This window comes from Phyllobates terribilis, unplaced genomic scaffold, assembly GCF_046119375.1.
Source record: "Phyllobates terribilis strain yellow unplaced genomic scaffold, ASM4611937v1 Scaffold_5__5_contigs__length_657084704, whole genome shotgun sequence".
NCBI lineage: Eukaryota > Metazoa > Chordata > Amphibia > Anura > Dendrobatidae > Phyllobates > Phyllobates terribilis.
Genome location: NW_027362765.1, coordinates 539,839,372 through 539,860,244, shown reverse-complemented (window position 1 = coordinate 539,860,244; position 20,873 = coordinate 539,839,372).

Below are 20,873 nucleotides of genomic sequence, written 5' to 3'. Positions count from 1 at the left end.
CCACCATTCTTTTGTGCCTGGCTTCTTGTAAACTCATTCAGTTAAGTGATCCCCTCTGACATTAAAATTATAATGTTTAAATGTACTTTCCTACGAAAGCCCGAAAAGAATGGAAACAGGCGGCGTACGCCAGCCATGAATAGCAGGCTTTATAACATTTGTCGTGCCATCAGGCCCACGGGGGATAAAATAATTAAAGTAAACATCTAAGTGAAGATACGGGCAATTAAATGAGCACTCAGTCATTGATATGCATGCAAACACTTATACAAGATTTTAATTGCTCATTTGGCCAGTTACATTATATTACGTGACTCCGATGTTTGGGGCGCATGAAGACATATAGTACTTTGTATTTAAAGTACAATATCCAATACCTCCTGCTGCTCGACAATCTCATAGAACGGCTTTGCTTATCTGGTACATATCATTTATATACTGAGAAATTATTTTTTTATGTTCACTTAGATCCAAGGACAGAAGAGAATACAGCTTTGCAGAGAGAGTGTAACCCGGCCACATTGGATGAGCTGTGGCAAAAAAGCATAATAATGTGTATATTACTGCCAGATAGCCCCATTATACAGGCATTATATATCACCATTATATTGTGCCAAGGCTGGGTCTTACCTATGCGGGTGGTTGAGTTGAAGACTAGCACCACACGTACTGCAATACTCTCTCAATACATCAGAGGGCAGCATTTCCTCGTATTTGGCCATGTGTGTACATGGTATCTCCACTGTGGATCTTATTCTTCACCTTTTCAAATCTACAGGGAATTATTGTTTCTACAGTGATTTCTATTACAGTATTATTCCAACAAAATCTTTGTTTAGATATTGGATGAAAATTAAGGAAACATAATGGGAACTGCATTATTCGAAAACTCGAATCGCTGTCCATTATTCTAGCTAACTGTACGGGAGTACTGGGTGAAAGCTCATTACCCATGTTGAGGGTATGTTTACCCATAGCGGATACACTGCGGAATTTCCATCCGGATTAGGTTTCCAAAGGTCTACAGTGTATAATAGTAGCAGCAGTAAAGTGGATAACATTTTAATAAACCTTATACAAGGAACGCAGCACAAATCCGCAATGAAATTGACATGAGGCGCAGAATTTAAATCTGCTGCATGTAAATTGTTTCTGTGGAATTTTTTTTGTAGAGTTGACTCTTTGAGATGCATAAGGTGAAATCAGCTGTAAATCTGTGACAAAAATCACATGCAAAACAAGCGACTGATTTTTTTTGTCCCTTAAAGTGAACCTGTCAGCAGGTTTTCCTACACCAGACTAATTGCATCTAAGCAAAGTCGCTTTAAAGCGCACCTGTCAGCAGGATTGTGCTCAGTAATCTACATACACTGTCAGGTGGGCGACATTACACTGATTAATATGATACCTTGGTTGATGAATTCCGTTCTGTTCTTGTGTAATCTTTACTTTCAGTTTGGAGATAATGATATGCTCGTGCTTCGGGGCGGACTGTGGGGGGCGCTCTATCTGGTGCTCTGCTTACATATTCATCTGTATGCTCTTATGGTAGGTCACTGTGCCTTCACTGACCTGCCTCCTATTTTACCTGGCCCTGCACTACTAGATGTATTATGTAAAATAGGAGGCAGGTCAGTGAAGGCACAGTGAGCTGTCATAAGAGCATATAGATGAATATGTAAGCAGAGCACCAGATAGAGCGCCCCCCACAGGCCGCCCCGGAGCACGAGCATATCATTATCTTCAAACTGAAAGTAAAGATTACAGAAGAACCAAAGGACGGATTTCATCAACGAAGGTATCATATTAATCGTTGTAATGTCACCCGCCTGACAGTGCATGTAGTTTACTGAGCATAATCCTGCTAACAGGCGCACTTTAAAGGAGATTACATTCATGGACTGCAAGTGTTTAGGCGCAGGCACTGAACTTAAAGCTCTCCTGCCTCTCTCCATTGTTCTCCATGCATGTGCATATCAATAGTCCGACACTAGAAATGCCATCATGATCTTTCTGCGCATATCATTTTTTAATCATTTGCATATTACTAACATGTCAAAATATTGATCTTGTGATTTTCATAATTCAATGACTTTTCCTTCTTATTACAATCTCAATGTTGAGTAGTGAATTAAAGGGGTTGTCCACTGTCAGACAACCACATCTGAATCGTTCTAGTACCCATCATAAAATTAATTCACTTGATACTACAAGTATCTAGTACTACCTCTTCCGACAAGCCTACAACCTGCAGTAACCACCGCCCCACCACATTACGGCATGACCTCCTCTACCTCCACCTACTGTATCCCCACCCATCCCTTGTAGACTGTGAGCTCTCACGGGCAGGGTCCTCTCTCCTCCTGTACCAGTCGCTGACTTGTTTTGTAAAGATTATGTAAATGTTTTTGCTATGTATACCCCCTTTTTCACATGTAAAGCGCCATGGAATAAATGGCGCTCTAATAATAAATAATAATAATACTTATTTCTCAAGGTGACGACATTCCTATGATGTTGTCTGTCCCTGCAGCAGTCAATCAGCGTCCAATATTTTATTCCAGAGAAATCAACATTTTTCTTTTCTTAATTTCTCTATTTTTGTTTATTAATTTACATAAGAAGCAAACCAAAATCTAAAGCACTGAGTGTGCATCATTCGTAGATGATGACAAGTTACAAAGAACAATGTCCATATAGGTGATGGTAAGAAATCTGACATAACATCAGGGTTTTAATCGGACTAAGGGTACTGTGTTTTCTGCCCGGTACTCGGAACAAAAATCTAATCTCAAGCCAATAAAACCAAGTTTTATATAAAAACGGTCATAGGAGTTGTTAGCTGTAGCGGTAAATCCCTCCATCAACATCACCTCATTTATTTTTGAAAACCAAAGGATGATTTCCGGAGTCGTGTCTTTTTCCCAGAGTCGGGGGATGCACGCCCGAGCCGTCACAAATAGATGCCTCAGTATAGAATGCCTGTATGTTTAGCGGGATGTCGCAGTGATGGAGAAGGACAAGAGCAAGAGTCAGGTCAGTCAGGAGGTCTGTGAACCTTCGTATCACTGATTGCACTTTGTCCCAAAAAGGAGTGATTAGCTTGCCTGACCAAAAAATGCAACATTATTCCTAATATATAAATGAGCTGTTAAGATCTATAGGCCGGACACTGATCTCCCTGAAGAATTGCCTCCAGAGATTATTTTAAATGAAAGATGGATTGCAGCTAACAAAGTATAATTTTATTCAGCTTCCTATGACTTACATGCCCATATAGTCGGCTTACGAGGGTTGGACTTACTGACAGATTCCCTTCATGAAATGGACACCCCCTTTAAGTGCAGTATTTATGACGCGCCCAGGGGATGGGGATGACTACTCGGCGCCCGGGCCTTGCTGTTAGTTTTGGGGGATGTCGCGGTGGCCGGCTCCCGGACCCGTACCCTGGGGTCACTCTTAAAAGGAAAGGGGGGAAGTAAGTGGGATAGGGGAAATGTTCGTGACGCCACCCGTGGTGTCTGGTGAGGATCACCAGCGCTGCTACAGTCCTCTGAGGCCGGTGATCAGGCAGCTTAGTTGGTGCGGCTCCACAAAGGTGGAGCGGGGCCTCAGGGCAGCATAGGAGAAGGGATGCAGGACAGAGGGGACCCAGCCGGGTCAGGAGAAGAATAGGCACACTCACAACAGTTCACTTCAGTACCTTTACTGGTGGTGTTTCAGGCACGATCCAGGGCACTGTAGGGTGAAGGGCGCATTTCAGGACTCTCCCCAGTGAGCGGGTGTGGGGCCTCCGGTTTCTTGCCTTTTCCTGATAAGTTTATGACCTGCCTGAAGCTAGGCCTAACTCGGTCTCTGTCTTGCACCGGCTGACCTGGTGGTAGGGCCTTCTGATGGAGATCACACTCCCTGGTCTCTTGGGTGTAACGGGTCTGGGAGGCGGAGCCTCTGAGCTACTATACAAGGGGGCGGTCCTTGTAAGGGAGCGGGTGGCGACCAGGCAGGCAGTCACAGCAGGTGACCGGGACAGTCTCTGGATGAACGGGCAGGAGATCACGGCAAGTGACCGGGGCAGTCTCTGGATGAACGGGCAGGAGGTCACGGCAAGTGACCGGGGCAGTCTCTGGATGAACGGGCAGAAGGTCACGGCAAGTGACTGGGGCAGTCTCTGGGTAAAGGGTTGGTACGACCTGTGGCGGCTGATGGTAGACGTGAGCTCCCAGGTGAGTAGGCGAGAGTCTCTGGATAAACGGGTGATCACAGCATGTGACGGCGGAGCCTCCAGGAAGACCAACAGACAGGCAGCAGATGAGCGCTCCCAGGTGAGCGGGAAGAAGTCTCTGGACAGGCGGGTGGTCACAGCATGTGACGGCGGAGCCTCCAGGTAGGCTAGCAGACAGGCAGCAGATGAGCGCTCCCAGGTGAGCGGGCAGGAGTCTCTGGACAGGCAGGTGGTCACAGCACGTGACGGCGGAGCCTCCAGGTAGGCTAGCAGGCAGGTAGCAGATGTGCGCTCCCAGGTGAGCGGGCAAGCTGGTCCATAGACAGACTGACAGGAGTTGGAAGGCAGACCGTCGGACCTCAGGCAAGCAGGCAGGTAGCTGATGTGCGCTCCCAGGTGAGCGGGCAAGCTGGTCCTTAGACAGACTGACAGGAGTTGGAAGGCAGACCGTCGGACCTCAGGCTAGCAGGCAAGTAGCAGAATATCAGGCAGGAATAAGACAGCAAGCTGGCAGGAATCTGGCAAGTAACTGGCAGGTAACTGGCAACGGGACCTGAGGGCTGAAGCAGAGTAGTGAACAGTGAAACAACATTGCTCGGGCACCTCCATTTTGGAGGAGGTGCCTTATATATGGTGAAGTCCTCCGGCCATTGGCCGGGGACTCCTTAGGACGGTGCGCGCAGCCCCTTTAAGAGGGTGGGAGCGCGCGCGCGCGCGCCCTAAGCACAGTGGCAAGGGAAGGAGCGCGCGCTGCCAGCAGAGCGGGAGGAGGACGCCGGGCTCGGAGCAGAGAGGTGAGGGGAACAGCGTCCCTGCCTAGCAGAGGGCAGGGACGCCGGCTCTACAGTACCCCCCCCCTTTAGGCCCCCCCTTTTTTAGGCCAGACAGAAATTTAGCAAGGATAAGAGGGGCATGGATGTTCTCCCGGGGCTCCCACGTTCTCTCCTCAGGACTAAACCCCTTCCAATCTACTAGAAAAAAGGTCTTTCCTCTTACCCTTTTGGTGGCAAGAATGTTCTCTACCTCAAACTCATCTTCAGCAGAAACCGGAGCAGGAGGCGTACCTGTAGACTTGGAAAAAGAGTTAAGTACCACAGGTTTGAGGAGAGATACATGGAAGGAGTTAGGGATCCGTAAGTTGGCCGGGAGTTTCAATTTATAGGCCACCGGGTTGATCTGACTGATGACCTCCAGGGGGCCGATGAACCGAGGCCCTAACTTGTAAGAAGGTATCTTGAGTCGGACATATTTAGATGAGAGCCAGACTTTATCTCCGGGACGAAATTGTGGAGGATCCAGGCGTTTTTTGTCAGCATGTCTTTTCATCCGCTCGGACGACTGAAGGAGTGCGGATCGGGTACTCTCCCAAATGGAGGAAAATTTGCTAACGAGAGATTCTGCAGCCGGGTTGTCCACAGAGGTGGAGACAGGAAAAGGAATCCGAGGATGCTGACCGAAGACTACAAAAAACGGGGATTTGGAGGAGGATTCGCTCTCGTGATTGTTGTAAGAGAACTCGGCCCATGGTAGGAGATCCACCCAGTCAGAATGGTGGGCATTAGCGAAGTGCCGGAGGTAACTGGTCAGATTCTGATTGATCCGCTCCACTTGACCATTGGACTGTGGGTGGTAAGCAGAAGAGAAGTCCAGGGTGACGTCCAGCAGTTTACAAGTGGCTCTCCAGAAGCGTGAGGTGAACTGTACCCCACGATCCGACACGATGTGGAGGGGCAGGCCATGGAGACGAAAGATGTGACGAATAAAGTCTTTAGCTAGCTCGGGTGCAGACGGGAGGCCTGGCAGGGGAACGAAATGATCCATCTTGGAGAAGCGGTCAGCGACCACCCAAATGACCGTAAAACCGGCAGAGACTGGGAGGTCAGTTATAAAGTCCATTGCTATATGCTGCCAGGGGGCAGCAGGTACAGAAAGCGGAAGGAGGCGACCGGCTGGCAGATGTCTTGGAACCTTGTTGCGGGCGCAGGACACACAGGCAGAAACAAAGTCTATTACGTCCTTGTGCAGGGTAGGCCACCAGTAGTGCCGGGTAATAAGCTGGAGGGTCTTTTTCTGACCGGCGTGGCCAGCTAGTTTAGACGAATGACCCCAGTGAAGGATCTTCTCCCGATCAGGTACCGACACGAACGTCTTTCCGGGAGGGAGACAATTTAGACTCACGGGAGCCACCTGCATTACTCTGGCGGGATCGATGATGTGTTTCGGATCTTCCTCAAGATCAGACACCAGAAAGGATCGAGACAAGGCGTCCGCCTTGATGTTCTTGTCAGCCGGGCGAAAATGAAGAACAAAATCAAAGCGAGCAAAAAACAAGGACCACCGGGCTTGGCGCGGGTTAAGTCTCTGGGCATGCTGGAGGTAAGCCAAGTTCTTGTGGTCTGTGTAAATTATTACCGGGTGAAGAGCCCCCTCGAGCAGGTAACGCCACTCCTCCAATGCCAGTTTGATGGCCAATAACTCTCGGTCTCCTATGGAATAATTGCGCTCTGAGGAGGAGAAGAGTTTAGAGAAGAAGCCGCAAGTTACCATCCTCCCGGAAGATGATTTTTGAGTAAGTACCGCTCCGGCTCCAGAGGAGGAGGCGTCAACTTCCAGGAAGAACTGCTTGTTGCCGTCCGGGCGATGCAGCACCGGGGCGGAAGAGAAGGCCTGTTTTAAGGAAAGAAAGGCCTCCTCTGCTTCGGGCGGCCAGTCTTTGGGATTAGTACCCTTACGGGTGAGCGCGGAAATTGGAGCAGTCCGGGAAGAGAAGTGTGGTATGAAGAGGCGGTAGTAGTTGGCGAAGCCCAGGAACCGCTGAATGGCCTTCAACCCCTCCGGTCGAGGCCATTTCTCGATGGCAGACAGTTTCTCTGGATCCATTCGTAGGCCGGTCTGAGAAATAATGTAGCCCAAAAACGGAAGCGAGGTCTGCTCAAAGAGACACTTCTCGTATTTAGCGAAGAGGTGATTCTGCCTGAGCCTGAGCAGAACCTGACGAACGTCCCTCCGGTGAGTCTGGAGATCCGGAGAGAAGACCAAGATGTCGTCCAGGTACACCACTACGCAGGAGTAGAGAAGGTCCCGGAAGATGTCATTGACCAACTCTTGAAAGACGGCAGGAGCGTTACAGAGACCAAAGGGCATTACCAGATATTCATAGTGGCCGTCCCGGGTGTTGAATGCCGTCTTCCATTCATCCCCCTGACGGATACGGACCAGGTTGTACGCCCCACGGAGGTCCAGTTTGGTGAAGATTCTAGCCCCCCTCAGACGATCAAATAACTCCGGAATGAGCGGAAGGGGGTACTTATTCTTTACCGTGATCTGGTTAAGACCTCTATAGTCTATACAGGGACGGAGAGAGCCGTCCTTCTTTTTGACGAAAAAGAAGCCTGCTCCCACCGGAGAGGTAGATTTCCGGATGAATCCCCTGGCCAGATTCTCCTCAATATATTCGGACATCGACCGGGTCTCAGCAGCGGATAATGGATAAATACGCCCACGGGGAAGAGTAGTACCGGGTAACAGGTCGATAGGGCAGTCGTATGGTCTATGAGGGGGTAGTGTCTCTGCCTCCTTTTTATCAAAGACATCAGCATAAGACCAATAAGGAATCGGAAGTCCAGGTAGATTAGCTGGGGTAGGAGAAGGACGGACGGGAACCAGACAGGTCTTATGGCAGTCCAGTCCCCAGCGAAGGACTTCTCCGGTCTGCCAGTCAAGCACGGGTGCATGTCTCTGGAGCCAAGGTAGGCCTAGCAAGAGGGCGTGAGAGAGTCCAGGCAGAACATGAAAGGAGATACTCTCAGAATGCAGCATTCCCACCTGCAGAGTAATGGATTCGGTGATGAGTTGGATGGGGCGTGGTAAGAGGCCCCCATCCACGGCAGCAACAGACAAGGGTACAGCCAGAGGTTTGGTGGGGATGCGATATTTCTCTACCAGGGACTGTGAAATAAGATTCCCGGCTGCTCCAGAGTCAAGTTGGGCTAGTTCGAAATAACGGTTCTCCCCGCAGACGATTGAGACTGACAACAGCAGAGATGGAGAGGATTTATTCTTGTCTAGGTCGACCTCTCTGAGCGAACCTAGACACAGGCGTTTCCCGACTTCTCCGGGCAGGCACGGATCCGGTGCTCCTTACTGCCACAGTAGAAGCAGCTCCCCTCGGCACGGCGTAAGTCCTGACGGGTTTTGACCATCTTGGTCTGGTCGACCTGCATAGGCTCAGGAGAGTGTACCTGGGAAGAGACGGAGGGAGTGACGGGTTTCTGAAAAGTAGGAGCTAGACGTGGAAACCTCCTCTCACGGGTGACCTCTTTGGCACGCTCCTGGAACCGTAGGTCAATCCGGGTGGCAAGAGTTATTAGGTCATCGAGAGTGGTAGGAATGTCCCGACCGGCAAGTTCATCTTTAATACGGCCGGACAGACCCTCCCAGAAGACGGATACCAGAGCGTCGTTATCCCAGGCCAGCTCCGAGGCAAGGGTACGGAACCGTATGGCATATTGGCCCACGGTGAGACTTCCCTGACGGAGGCGTAGCAGTGATGATGCGGATGAGGTCTTCCGTCCGGGTTCGTCGAAGACTTTCCGGAAAGCCGTGAGAAAGGCAGGCAAGTCGGACACCAGGGGGTCTCCTCTCTCCCATAGAGGATTTAGCCAGGCCAGGGCCTCCCCGGTGAGATGGGACATGAAGAAGGCAATTTTGGCCCGGTCGGAGTTAAACTGGTGGGACAGAAGTTCAAAGTGCAGGGTGCACTGATTTATGAAGCCCCGAGCCTGGGCGGAGTCGCCTCCGAAGCGAGGAGGTGCAGAAAGCCGGGGTCCGGGGTAGGATACCATGGTATTAGTGGGCAGCGGAGCTGCCGGATTGCGAGTCATGGCACTGGCGGTGGTTGCTGGCGGAGTAGTCAGAGTGTCCAGGCGAGAATTGACATTCCGCAGGTGACCCACGATGGACTCCTGTTGGGACCTCTGACGGTACAGTTCATGACACAGGTCCGAGAGCGAGGGAGCTTGGGTACCACCGGGTTCCATGGCCCGAGCAAACTGTAACGGGTCTGGGAGGCGGAACCTCTGAGCTACTATACAAGGGGGCGGTCCTTGTAAGGGAGCGGGTGGCGACCAGGCAGGCAGTCACAGCAGGTGACCGGGACAGTCTCTGGATGAACGGGCAGGAGATCACGGCAAGTGACCGGGGCAGTCTCTGGATGAACGGGCAGGAGGTCACGGCAAGTGACCGGGGCAGTCTCTGGATGAACGGGCAGAAGGTCACGGCAAGTGACTGGGGCAGTCTCTGGGTAAAGGGTTGGTACGACCTGTGGCGGCTGATGGTAGACGTGAGCTCCCAGTTGAGTAGGCGAGAGTCTCTGGATAAACGGGTGGTCACAGCATGTGACGGCGGAGCCTCCAGGAAGACCAACAGACAGGCAGCAGATGAGCGCTCCCAGGTGAGCGGGCAGAAGTCTCTGGACAGGCGGGTGGTCACAGCATGTGACGGCGGAGCCTCCAGGTAGGCTAGCAGACAGGCAGCAGATGAGCGCTCCCAGGTGAGCGGGCAGGAGTCTCTGGACAGGCAGGTGGTCACAGCACGTGACGGCGGAGCCTCCAGGTAGGCTAGCAGGCAGGTAGCAGATGTGCGCTCCCAGGTGAGCGGGCAAGCTGGTCCATAGACAGACTGACAGGAGTTGGAAGGCAGACCGTCGGACCTCAGGCAAGCAGGCAGGTAGCTGATGTGCGCTCCCAGGTGAGCGGGCAAGCTGGTCCTTAGACAGACTGACAGGAGTTGGAAGGCAGACCGTCGGACCTCAGGCTAGCAGGCAAGTAGCAGAATATCAGGCAGGAATAAGACAGCAAGCTGGCAGGAATCTGACAGGTAACTGGCAGGTAACTGGCAACGGGACCTGAGGGCTGAAGCAGAGTAGTGAACAGTGCAACAACATTGCTCGGGCACCTCCATTTTGGAGGAGGTGCCTTATATATGGTGAAGTCCTCCGGCCATTGGCCGGGGACTCCTTAGGACGGTGCGCGCGGCCCCTTTAAGAGGGAGGGAGCGCGCGCGCGCCCTAAGCACAGTGGCCGGGAAGGAGCGCGCGCTGCCATCAGAGCGGGAGGAGGACGCCGGGCTCGGAGCAGAGAGGTGAGGGGAACAGCGTCCCTGCCTAGCAGAGGGCAGGGACGCCGGCGCTACATTGGGCCTCTGTGATTCCTGACCCTGGGATAACGGTCAGCTTCTGGTGTTCCTGGGACATATAGTTCACCAGAGGTTCCGGTTGTTTCTGCTGGTCATAGAGATCCTTGCAGACATGGACTCGGTGTCCGGTAAATGGTCTTGGGGTGAGCTGGCTAAGCTCCTCTGCCCCCTATGTAGCTCGCTACTCCACTCACCTTCGGCCGCTCGGGGCCCTCACTTGGCTTCACACTGGCAGTAGGCCTTGCTACTCTTCACCGCTCTTATGGCGTCGGCACGCCGTTGGCTCACTAGTCTGAGCATCTATGAGTCTGAACTCTCTCTAGAGGGACTGGAACTACCTCTGTCCCCTGAGGAAACTGTTCTCTAGACTCTAACTGCTGAATCACTGACTGCCTAGCTCCACCTTCCCTATTTATATCCCTAACGGGCTCCCTCTGGTGGTCTGAGGTGGAAGGTGGAGGTGTGTGTATGCTGTGAGGTCCTCTTGTGGAGGAATCCGTCCATGCACCCCTCTAGGATCTGTGGCACCAATGCACAGCAGGGCGCCACATTCCCCCCCCAGCAAAGCTCAGTACTCCCGGACTGAAGTACTTTTTTTTATAACAACAATAACAATAACTCTTTCCTTTATGGGAGGCACTTGGCTTAAACGTTACATATGAAGCATAATAAATAGATATGTACAGTTCAATAAGCAACCCCAGATTTCAAGTCTCTTCCGGTGAGGTTCCCCGACAGGATGTCCATCTCACAGGTTAGAGTACTTGGTAGCTTGAGGGACCTGTCCAAAGCAAACCCTCAACGTAGGCCCTGGGGTGGCTGCAGGGCATGGCGATCCTGAGTTGGACCTCCGTTAGTGCCACACCAGACAGGTTTTTCTTCCGAGGTCACCTTAAGAGGCACTCCAGGGAGTGTAATTATTTACAAAAAGCAGTTTTTGAGCTGCACATAGTCCTCAGCCACAAAGTTCTGAATGTATCCTGACGGGTAACTAGAGGCAAACAAGGGAAAGTGTCCATTTCACTTAGATTGTCCATTATAAGGCAAAACACAAATTAATAAATACATATACACGAAAATACACAATATAATACCCCAAGGGCAACTATCTACACTGTCAGAGTTTTCTTTATTCTCTGTATCTGACAGGGGTCTGACCTTGTGTGCTACGTGTCGACCTACGTAGTACTGGGATGCGTGAGGCACTAGTATTTGCACTACCTCCCATTCTGTCAGTTCTAGGTGTGGAGGAACTGCAGGGTTGCCTTAACCTCTCTACGGGACTGGCAAGTATACCATTGGCTGGGCCTTCTTGCTCTGCTCCAACCGGGGATCCTTTTTCCAGGGATTCTTCTTGAGCAGGCTCTACTGAAGCACTTACAGGCTCTACTTGCTGTTGAAAGAAGTGGATCACAGGTATTATTACTGCTCCTCCTAGCTGATGCCAATCTGCCGGGAAATCTCCTAAGTCAGTATGGAATACTGCTTCTTTAGGCTCCTCCGGTACGGTGAGAGGCACTTCTTCTTGGGGCTTTAGCAGGTCTGGACACAACTTCAGATGGTCTCTAGATACCGTTGCAGTCGTTATTCCTCCGTCTCTGCTAATCAAACAGGTCTTCTTGTTATCAAATCTTGAATTTAACACAGTGTAGGGTTCTCTCTCCCACTGGTCATCAAGTTTGTGGTTTCTCCTCTTCCTCTTTAACACCACTTCTCCTGGTGTGAAGGGTTCTGCGGGCGCACTTTTATTGTAGTGGGCTTCCTGCTTGTCCCTTACCCGATTGAGACTGTCTTCGACACAGGCCTGTACTCTTCTGTACTGCTCCTGTCTGGTCATGTCCCAGTCCTCAGTGGACATATCTGCTTCTGGTTCTATTACACCAAGCTCCAGGTCCATGGGCAACTTCCCGGGTCTAGCTCGCATGAGATATGCTGGAGTACAATTGGTGGAACTCACAGATATGTGGTTGTACAGATCTACCAGGTCAGGTAGTAGGTCTGGCCACTGATTTCTCTCCTCTAGTGGTAAGGTCTTCAGCAGGTTGATGACGATGTTATTCATCTTTTCACAGAGACCATTGGCTTGGGGGTGGTACGATGTAGTCCTGATCTTTTTACACCCGTACAGATGGCAGAACTCCTTGAACAATTCAGCCTCAAAGGCTGAGCCTTGATCTGTCAGCACCTGCTCCGGGTATCCGTGGGGCCTGCAGAAGTACGCCTGAAACATCTTCGCCGCAGTTTCTGCCGTCATATCCTTGACGGGGGCGACATCCAGGAACCGGGAGTAGTGATCCACCACGGTCAGGGCATAGGAATATCCTGACCTGCTGGGTGACAGCTTGACATGATCCAGGGCCACAATCTCCAAGGGACGAGTCGTTTTGATGGGTTGCAGAGGTGCCTTCTGGCTGCTGTAGTCTTTTCTTCTAAGGCTACAGGGTCCACAATTCCGGCACCACCTCTCTATGGAACTGCGCATTCCTACCCAATAAAACCGACACTTCAGCAGGGTTTCTAGCTTCTTCCAGCCAAAGTGCCCCGCCTGATCGTGGTAGGCCTCCAACACCATCTGGATGTCTGTCTTGTGCACCACTATCTGCCATACCATCTCATGGGTTTTGGGGTTGACGTACCTCCGGCACAGCTTCTCTCTATAGATGAACAGCCGGCTCTTCTCACTCCACAGCTGCTTGGCTTGGAGAGACGCTTCCTTCTCCAGGGAGGAACCTTCCTGGGTTATCAGTTCTTTGATATGGCTGACAACCGGGTCGTTGTCCTGGGTCTCCTTCCAGCTGTGGTGAGGCGGGGGGTTTAGCGTCTTACCACGTTGCCTCCTGGAGGCTCGTTGCTCGTGGACCATCCCATTCCGATGAAAGGCAGGTAGTTCTATCTCTTCCAGGTCATCCACTTCCTCTTCAGTGTCCGACTGGTGAGGCATCCTGGACAGGGCATCGGCGTTGGTGTTCTTGCGGCCCGCCCGGTACTTAATAGTGAATTGGTAGTTTGACAGCCGAGCCATCCATCGTTGTTCCATGGCTCCTAACTTAGCGGTTTCCAGATGAGTCAAGGGGTTGTTATCAGTGAAGGCAGTGAACTTACTGGAGGCTAGGTAGTGCTTGAACCGCTCTGTGATGGCCCAGACCAGGGCCAGGAACTCCAACTTGAAGCTGCTATAGTTCTCTGGGTTCCTCTCGGTCGGGCGGAGCTTCCTGCTTGCATAGGCGATCACCTTTTCTTTGCCATTCAGCTTCTGACTCAGTACAGCTCCTAATCCTTCGTTGCTGGCATCAGTGTACAGCAGGAACGGTTGGCTGTAGTCAGGGTAGGCTAGGATCTCTTCGCCGGTCAGGATCTCCTTCATCACATTAAAGGATTCAGCCTGCTCCTTACCCCACTGAAACGGGAGATTTCTGCCTCTGGGGGACTGTCCTACCAGGAGGTCTTGCAGAGGCGCCAGCTTTCTTAGTATAGTCCTTCACTAACATCCGGTAATACCCGACTAGTCCCAGGAACTGACGTACCTCCTTGAGGCTCTTCGGCTCCGGCCATTTCTGGATGGCAGTGACCTTCTCCGGGTCTGGTGCTACTCCCTCTGGACTAACGATGTGCCCCAGGTATTGTACCTTTCGCTTGAGCAGGTGGCACTTTGAGGGCTTTAGCTTCATCCCATACCGGGACAGCGACTCAAATACCTCTGCCAGGTGCTTCAAGTGGTCCTCATACGTTTTGGAGTACACTATCACGTCATCCAGGTATAGTAGTACAGTCTCGAAGTTGCGGTGTCCCAGGCAGCACTTCATCAATCTCTGGAACGTTCCGGGGGCATTGCAGAGTCCAAAGGGCATACTATTGAACTCGCAGAGTCCCATCGGGGTGGTGAAGGCCGTCTTCTCCCGATCCTCCTCAGCAACAGCTACTTGCCAGTACCCACTAGTGAGGTCAAGGGTGGAGAAGTAATTTGCAGACTTTAAGGCAGCCAGGGATTCCTCTATACATGGTAAACGGTATGCATCTTTATGTGTAATGCAATTTACTTGTCTGTAATCTACACACATTCTCATGCTTCCGTCCTTTTTCCTGACTAGAACTAGGGGAGCTGCCCAGGGACTACAACTATCCCTTACTGCCCCTGCCTTCTTCATGTCGTGCAACATCTCCTTCGCCTTCTGGTAGTGTGCTGGTGGTATAGGCCTGTAACGTTCTTTGATGGGTGGATGGTCACCTGTGGGGATATGGTGTTGAACCCCCTTAATCCTCCCAAAGTCAAGTGGGTGCTTACTGAATACCTGCGCGTATTCCTGAACCACCCGGTGTACACCCTGCTTCTGATGGGCAGGAGTGGTGTCTGTCCCAACATGGAGCTGTTGACACCAATCCTCCACCTGGGTTGCCGGGTCATTATCCTCCACTTCGTCTGGTGAGGTTAAGGACTCCGCCGTGTGTATGGAGTTGTTATTTACTGTGTACAGTTTGGCAACAGTGGCGTAGCGTGGTAATCTAACCTCGTCCTCCCCATAGTTTAGGAGGCGTACGGGCACCCTCCCATTGCGTACATCCACTACCCCTCTGGCAGTTAAGAGTGCAGGTCTATGCTCTGAGCTAAGGGGCTCTACTACCGCCTGGTAGCTCCGTCCTTTGAGACCTATTGCTGCTCTACACCAAAGCAGCATTTTACTCATTGGGTGAATCACAATGGGTACCGGGTCTGTCACCCGTACATTACCAATTTCACCGCCGGTTAGCTTTACCTGTTGCTGGTACATAAGGGCTCGGATCTCTTTCTGGAGCGCCCTTCTCTGCGCTGGTCTGGCAGTGTCAGCTATCTGTTGGAGCAAGAACACCACTTCTCCTAAACAGTTACTAACAACATTTGTGCCAAGTACCATATACAAGTCTGTATCATCAGGATTAGTCTCTACTACAATTAGTCTCTGGTCCTTCAGTTCCACTCTCCCCACCTTTACTGCCACATCGTTAACCCCGACTAGGTTAAGGGGGAGGCCGTTTGAGGCATACACGGAAAGATTTGGATCTGGTGGGTGAAGTTCGTCTATAGACCAGAACCTTTTGTAGAGGACATCAGGCATGATGGTTACCTGAGATGCTGTGTCCAGCAGAGCGGGTGTCGCGATGCCGTCCAGCACAATGGACAGGAAAGGTCTTCCTCTCACGAACCTGCGGTACCAGTTTGATGGGCCTGAGGGGTCTACTCCTGGGTGTCGGCCCTCGGCCCCAGGGTTTTCTCGTTTAAAGGACAGCTCTGGACGGTGTCACCTGTCTTGTGGCAGCGGTGGCAGACAGGGTCCCTCGGCGGCCGGCGTTGGTCACTGTTCCTCCCAGGGGGCGGCGTTGTCCTCCTCATCCTTCTCTTCCAGGGGACATCCTCAGGGCTGTCAGCTAGCAGGATCCTTCCTTCTGCCTCGGGCTCCGTCCGCAGCTGCAGGGCACTCAGCACAGTGGTCAGGGTTTTGCTCAACTGACGCACTTCAGAGCGCAGGCTGTCCAGCTCACTAGGGGACGTTGCTTGCACCTTGGCCTCAGCAGCCACCGGGGAAAAGGTGGACGCTGCAGGTACTGGGGTGGCCCCACCCTGGTAACATTGGATATCAGTTGTTTCCAGGGGCTGCAGTCCTTTTATAGCCATGTCCTTAAAGGTGTCAAAGGTGGCATCTGGATGATCCAGGGACCACCAACGCACAGTCCTGCTCTCCTCTTGAGACCTCAGTCCCCGGATAAACTGTTCCTTCAGCATTTTATTTTCATCACTGATGCTGGTTGGACTAACCTGTTTCTGAGCTTGTAGGGCCCCATGTAAACGCCAGGCATAGTCCCGAACACTGTCCTCCGGTTGCTGAGAGCAGTTGTAGAACCTCATCCGGAGGTCTGTCTCAGTACGATTCTCAAAGACAATCTGTAACTTTTTAAAGATTGCGGACACTGACTCCTGGTCTGCGGCCAACCAGGTTTCTACTTCTCGCTCCGCAGCACCAGTCAATTGTCCTAATACAACAGCGGCTCTTTGCTTGCCTGTCATAGAGTACATGTCCAGTATACCGCATATTTTCCTTTTGAATCCAGACAGGGTATCTGGTTTGCCGCTGTACTGGGGAAGCCACTTCGCTCCAGGGATGTACGGTAGGGCCATGGGTATGATAGGGGTTACAGGCCCTGCTGGTGGAGCGGCTGCTTCGGCCTGCTCGGCGCCGCGGGTTGATTATCAGGGCGGTTAACCGGTACTCCGGCGTTGTGCTGTTCTTCGGACATTCTGGCGCCCCCCTAGCGAACCGTGGCCTACCTTCTCTTCTTTTCTTCCGGTAGGCCGCAGCTCCGCAGGTGACGGTCTTCTTCAGGACCTTGCGTCGCTTGCGTCCTATGTCAGAGCGCTCACCGGGGCTCCTTCCAGGACCTGGCGCTTCCTGGTTTGACGTCGAGGCGTAGGGCGTGTCCGGGGCTTCGCGTGCTTCAGCAGGTACGTCGCTCAGTTTCCCGCGGTTACGCTCTTCTTCCTGCTCGGCAGCACAACAATGGCGGCAATCTTCGCCACAGTTAAATGCACAGTTTTTGATTAAAGGCGCACAGTACCCGGTGGCAACGGGCACAACACTCCGTAGTTGCAGCGGGCACGGAATCCTGTTCGTGACGCCAGGAAGAGATGACGCGCCCAGGGGATGGGGATGACTACTCGGCGCCCGGGCCTTGCTGTTAGTTTTGGGGGATGTCGCAGTGGCCGGCTCCCGGACCCGTACCCTGGGGTCACTCTTAAAAGGAAAGAGGGGAAGTAAGTGGGATAGGGGAAATGTTCGTGACGCCACCCGTGGTGTCTGGTGAGGATCACCAGCGCTGTTACAGTCCTCTGAGGCCGGTGATCAGGCAGCTTAGTTGGTGCGGCTCCCCACAGGTGGAGCGGGGCCTCAGGGCAGCATAGGAGAAGGGATGCAGGACAGAGGGGACCCAGCCGGGTCAGGAGAAGAATAGGCACACTCACAACAGTTCACTTCAGTACCTTTACTGGTGGTGTTTCAGGCATGATCCAGAGCACTGTAGGGTGAAGGGTGCGTTTCAGGACTCTCCCCAGTGAGCAGGTGTGGGGCCTCCTGTTTCTTGCCTTTTCCTGATAAGTTTATGACCTGCCTGAAGCTAGGCCTAACTTGGTCTATGTCTTGCACCGGCTGACCTGGTGGTAGGGCCTTCTGATGGATAGCACACTCCCTGGTCTCTTGGGCCTCTGTGATTCCTGACCCTGGGATAACGGTCAGCTTCTGGTGTTCCTGGGACATATAGTTCGCCAGGGGTACCGGTTGTTTCTGCTGGTCCTAGAGATCCTTGCAGACACGGACCCGGTGTCCGGTAAATGGTCTTGGGGTGAGCTGGCTAAGCTCCTCTGTCCCTTATGTAGCTCGATACTCCACTCGACTTCGGCCGCTTGGGGCCCTCACTTGGCTTCGCACTGGCAGTAGGCCTTGCTACTCTTCACCGCTCTTATGGCGTCGGCACGCCGTTGGCTCACTAGTCTGAGCTCTATGAGTCTGAACTCTCTCTAGAGGGACTGGAACTACCTCTGTCCCCTGAGGAAACTGTTCTCTAGACTCTAACTGCTGAATCACTGACTGCCTAGCTCCACCTTCCCTATTTATATCCCTAACGGGCTCCCTCTGGTGGCCGGAGGTGGAAGGTGGAGGTGTGTGTATGCTGTGAGGGCCTCTTGTGGAGGAATCCGTCCATGCACCCCTCTAGGATCTGTGGCACCAATGCACAGCAGGGCGCCACATTTATTTTTATCACTGTCACCAATAGGGACATTAGTAATGGTAAGATACTTAAAAATAGCAGAACATGGCATTCATTTATTTCTCTATTTTCGCTTGTTCATTTTTGCAAAACGCAATGCAATGCCCCTATGGGTAATCCTCCTGAAGGTTTAGGGTACATGGCCCTAAGGTTCCTAACCCCATTCCCTCACCTTGCAACCGGGCTACCCCATGTTCATAAACTTTAAGGGAATATTGCGATGTAACAGATGTTTTTGTCATTTTAAGTCTGGATTTTCAGACAGAAAGTCCACAACGGAACACAGTTCTAGCAAAGCTGATGAGATATCTGTAATATCCTACACTCATTGCTTTTATTTTTGGGCCAGAAAGTGACCTGTATGGCTTGTGTGCTGGTCTTTGGGCATACCGGGCTTCTGTGCAGACGCTCTGTCCTACAGTATATGACGGCCACAGCCAATCAGAGTCTGTGGTGGCCCCATGGAATGGAAAAACAGCACTGGAGGCCAGGGGGCACTGGGACAAGAAGATCTCCAGCTGAGATAAGCTTTTTATTTTATTTTTTAAAAGGCTGCTGGTCTGCAGGGAATTCTACAGCAAGATCTGTGCAATTTTGTACTGATCTGCCGCTGCTGACTTTCCTGCTGATATTTGTGAATTTGCAAATCTGTAATGTGTGAACTTAGTCTGAGTCCTAAAACTGCTTCCTAGTGCACTTTATTACACTGGGGTGAATTAAACAGAATCTTGAGATACAAAAAAGTGCAAAGCTAGAATAAATGGTCTGTACTTATTGGGCTGTACCTGTGCTGTACCCCAGTGATTTCAGATGCAAAGTTGGCTACATGGAGCAGAAAAAAAGAACATTGCCCCAGAATGACAGCTATGTTCATTGCGTTGTGGATATGTGAGACTGTAATACTTTCAGTTTAATATGGCTTTGTGTTGTAATAAAATGGTGTAAGTAATGGGGAAGATGAACAAAGAGTAAACAACCGGACTATAAATTGGACCGTATGAAATGTCAGCAATGTCCTATATTTGCTTGGAACTTTCTTGTTCCGCTCATTAGATGAAAAGAAATGTTTTACAAAAGTAACGGCGTCATGTAAAGGGACTTACACATTATACACATGTCAGCCTACTTGGCCATTTAATGATTAAGAGTCTGAAATTATAATGAAAAATAATATTTCTTTATTAGTTCAAAGTATCAGAAAAATACAATTAAATAAAAACTTTGACAACAAAAAATTACAGGGAATGTGCATGTGGAATATACAATGGCTAGTGAAAGTATTCACCCCTCCCCTCGGCTTTTTACCTATTTTGTTACATTACAACCTGTGTTTAAATATTTTTGGAATACAATTTGGGTATGATGCATCAGCACTAAATAGTCTAAGTCGGTGAAGTAAGAAAAATATAAGCATAAATTAAATTTATGCTTATATTATCAAATAACAAAAATTGGCATGTGCATACATATTCACCCCTTTTGCTATAAAGCCTCTAAAAATTTCTGGTGCAAGCAATTACCTTCCTAAGTCACATGCTTAGTGGAAGGAAGTCCACCTGTGTGCAATCAAAGTGTCACATGGTCTGTCAGTATATACACATGTTTTCTGAAAGGCCACAGAGGCTGTAACACCATTAAGCAAGAGGCACCACTAACCAACCACCATGAAGACCAAGTAGATCTCCAAACAAGTCAGGGACAAAGTTGTTGAAAAGTACAAGTCAGGGTTGGGTTATAAAAAAAAATCCCAATCTTTGATGATTCCCCCGATCACAATCAAATCCATTATCATCAAATGGAAAGAGCATGGTACCACAACAAACCTGCCAAGAGAGGGCCGCCCATCAAAACGCTAAGCCGGGGGGAAAAGAGGGCATTAGTCAGAGGCAGCACAGAGACCAAAAGTAACTCTGAAGGAGCTGCAGAGTTCCCAAGCTGAGATTGGAGTATCTGTCCATACAGAGGTGTAGCTAGGAGTTTGGTTAAGGGGGTGGGGGCAAAACTTTTGAGTGGGCCCCTAACCATGTAACCCTGATTACAACTATGGTGACACATCCTAATAGTGGATGTAAAAGAACCTCAACAGATGACCAGGCTGTTACTAAAAAAAATTCTCTCTACAAAGACCAACACTGATATTACAGCCATATGGTGACAATATAGTGGCATATTTCAGTCCTACAGAACATAGAGATTACAGTACAGTTATTGATGGTGACTTGCAGATGATGTTCTTTCTGGTGGAGTCATTCACTTTTCCATCTTGCCCAGACCGAAATGACTTCTTCCAGCCAGGATTCAGCTGCAGAGATTACAACAAAGACACATATGACTTCTCACATTTCAGGCACCGTCTCCATTTATCCCCAACCTGCAAAACTCCTTACCCTGCTGATACACCAATTCTGAGCCGCTGCCATATTTGTCCCTATTACTGCACCTACTATGTGCCCTCTAATTTTCCTCCTATTGGAGCCCTAGATTCCCCTTTGATTGCATTCGTAAAGTATGATGACCCTACTGAACCCCACCCCTCAACTGCCCCGGAAAAGTATTGTGACCCCAACACAGTATGATCCCCCAACTGTGACCCTCACACAGCCCTCCATGCAGTAAAATGGGCCTGCATATAATATAATGGCCCCACACCTTTCCACACTGTATG